General features: G+C 42.6%; 1 non-coding gene across 1 annotated transcript; it reads right to left on the bottom strand.

Moving 5' to 3' along the window:
* Positions 1-2631: 2631 nt before the first annotated feature.
* Positions 2632-2734, bottom strand: LOC113834317. Its single transcript, XR_003482768.1, has one exon. It is a non-coding gene; the product is annotated as a U6 spliceosomal RNA (small nuclear RNA).
* Between the last annotated feature and the right edge of the window lie 784 nt (positions 2735-3518).

Genomic DNA, 3518 nt, shown 5'->3' with positions numbered 1-3518 from the left:
AGAATACAGTATTCCTCACTGGAGTGTCCTGGCCCAGGCCCTTCTCATACCTCATATATCTGTTCCAGACCCACAGCCCTTTATCACCACACCTCACATGCACTAGACACCCCCCCCCCGCGTGCCCCCGGCTCTTAGTTTTGCCTTCTCAATACCTTCCTTGCACTATATCACAGTGGATTTTCTAGACTACAGTTTTACTGTTATCCTATTCCTTGTTGGAAATTCTTTTATGGCTTTTGAGAAGTGAGTGCAGTTTGCTTAACCTAGTCGGGTCCAACTCTCAGAGTTGTCACAGTCACTGTTCTTCGCTTCTTCTGCTATAAGCTATAAACATTAATAGGGCTACTGTGATGACTAGCCAAGCCAGTCCTTGTCATAGGTGACACTGGGTATTGGAATATGTGGCATACAGAGGCAGCTCAACGTTGCCTTCTCCAACTTCCTTTTGGCCTGACCTTTGGAGTGATCACAGACATTGGAGATTCCTCTTTTGTTAGACAAGACTGAAGCATGTCTGTCTTCCCTTTGCTCAGACAAGAGCTGATCATCTCTGCAATGACTCATCAAGTAATGGGGGCAGTGCTTTGGACACTGTGTTGGCTCCCTGGTGGCTGGGTCTCTAAGTGCCTGGCCTACTACTGAGCAAGAAATGTATCTTTCTCTCCATGTTCTTTCCCTTAGAACCCCAAGTCTGAGCCTGGGGTGCCTGCAAGAATGGGAAATGAATTCCTATGTTCATGGCTCTCAGAGTATACAGGCCATTCCTCATATCTCCATTCATGATTTTTCAGGTAGAGATTTGACCACAGGGCTTAATGAAACAAATGTGTGTGCTGCCAGAAAATAAGGGTGTTAGTCCTGGATTGAGCTCTTACTGCCATACATCCAGTGCAGGGTGCCTACTTTTTCTGCATCTCAGTTTCCGCACCTCTGAAATAGGGATAGTGTTCTTTTTTTTTTCCATTGGACTTGATGGAAAGATTGAATTCAAATGTATCACTCAGGATTATTTTTAAATGGATATAACCACTTATTGATGTTAGGTCTTCTGTGATGAAAGCATTCTGCTTGGAGAGAGGCCCCTTCTCGCCCACTATTTGTGGACCACGGTTTGTTGATTCTAGATGACTCTGTTTTAAAATAGGGATGATTTCCCTGCACATTTCACTGAATTGTTGTGTATGTGTTCTTGGTAAAAACCATGAAGTCACAATGATAATTGCTGTTCTCCAGGCTAATAATGCTGCATAAAATTATTCATCTTTAGTAAATTGTAACTGTGAATACATTATTCTTAGTGGCCAGTGACCCATTTAGAAGTTGTGGGCAAGTTAAATAATCTCTTTGTTTCCTCAGGTGTTAGATTAAAATGGTGAGTTTTGTAGAAACTTGAATCACCCCTGTGATATGGTAGGAGGCCAATAAAGAGTAACACCAAGTGCTCAGTAATGCATGCCATATAAGTGAATGAATGAGTACTGAAAATTATTTTGGGGGGTGGTTATGAAGTCTATGTGGAATGTGAACATTCATTATAATACTGTGGAGTGATGCCCATGTAAGGAATATTATTACATGCTAGAACAGCATGAGCAACTTTCTTCAGCCTCCTCCCTCCAGAACTCCCTCCTTTGGAATATCTGTATGCGCTATGCACACATGGTTTCCCCACACTCGGCCCTCAGGGACAGAGGGCGATGCTGACCATGAAGCCTCAGGATGATTTGGGTGAGCCAAGTAAAATCGGCAGCAGCAAACATGTGGGAGGTGCCTTTGTTTCCTCTGTATTTCCATTCATTCTCATGCTATCAAATACATATAATCAATAACCTTTCTTTTGAGTTTTTGAATGTCCTGGAAGTTGATGCATACATTCTTCGAAGCTTTTCTTGTCCTTGACAAGTAGTGAACTGAAATGAAGATGAATTAAGGAAAGAAAATCCTCCAGTATGGATTTTTGAAAGTATGCCAGATCCTCCTGCCTTTAATTTTGTAGGGTACTTGCACAACTCTCTAGTTTGCTCTGCCACACCCTGGGGCATATGTGAGTGTACCTCTCCAGATAGTACTCTGGCTGTCTATCGAGCATCTTACTTGCCTTCAGAGAGCTCTGCCCTGAGCCCATGTCAGCCTGCCTTGAATGCTAACGCTGTAGTCCCAGCTCTGCCCTTTGGAAACTGAACTTTATTCCTTTTCCAGGAGTCCAGTTTCAAATACTTGATAATTATGATCTTGTCCTCTCAGGTTATTTTCTTCAGGCCAAGCCTATCTTTAAATAACTATTGTCAAGTTATTGCTTATGAAACTAACACATGACAGAGATAAGCTGTAGCTCATCTTCATGCCCCCTGAGGGGGGTCTCCAATCTTTTAAGCTTGTTTTGAGCACAGCATTGTCACCTCAAAAATGCACAACCAAGAATTGTACAATCAAGTTACAAAAGAGAAATCACAAAATGGTATTGTCTTTTTTTTCCCATTCATTTATTTAGGTCAAAAATAAAGTCATGCACAATTATAATACACAATACAGTATGTTCACATTGGCATGGCTAAATTAAACCAATTAACATGTTATATCACACATATTCATCATTTTTTTGAGAACACTTAACGTATACTATCTCCCAAAAATATGGAATGCTTCACGAATTTGTGTGTCATCCTTGTGCAGGGGCCATGATAATCTTCTCTGTATAGTTCCAATTTTAGTATATGTGCTGCCAAAGCAAGCAAAAAATGGTATTGTCTGAAGCTAGTTTATGATTTTATGGTAGGAGGTATCCATAATCCATAGCTATCTTGGTCTTCCTGCCATTGTGGGACACGAGATGGGTGGATAAGGTGGCTGAGGTACAAAAGCACAAGGCTAGTAGCTGCAGACAGGGAGTGTGCCCACCTCTTGCTCTGTACTCTTAACCTCCAGACTTAGGCTTTTTGTTTTGGAGGGAGGGTACGGATAATATGAGGATTGCTGATAGGCTGCTCACTGCTGGGTTCCATGCGGCTGCTTTGCACACATTACTTCTGATCTGCACAGAGACCTTGCTGCTTGCAGCACAGAGTCCCGAAGTCAGAACACATGGCTAGTCTCTCCTGTCTTGTGTCTATCTTCATTAGCTAAGCTCATTTACTCTCTCATTACACCATTGTGGATCCCTTCAGCAGTGGAGCCTATGTGACTGACCCAGTGCTGAGCAGTGGAGGTACAAGGAGGAAGTCTGACCTCTGTTCATGTTTAGGTTTCAGTAGGAAAGCAGCCACAATGATTCTAGTTACACAATTTTATTTAATTTACACTGTGATGTTTATCACTAACTAAGAAATTAATTTTGCATGCAGTGTAAGGTTTGTGGGATAGGAGAATTATCCCAAGTAGAGAGGAGAGGATGCTCTCAGAAATAGGGGTCAGAATGGGCCAAAGCCTTTGTGGTGGTGGTGTCTGCATACAAGGAATGCGAGCTGCAGGGTGGAGCCAGGAGGGCAGACCCTAGATCCAGAGCCTGCAGAGCAGGC

This window comes from Cricetulus griseus, chromosome 2 (genome assembly GCF_003668045.3).
Source record: "Cricetulus griseus strain 17A/GY chromosome 2, alternate assembly CriGri-PICRH-1.0, whole genome shotgun sequence".
Lineage (NCBI taxonomy): Eukaryota > Metazoa > Chordata > Mammalia > Rodentia > Cricetidae > Cricetulus > Cricetulus griseus.
This window is presented reverse-complemented; position numbering and strand designations above follow the sequence as displayed.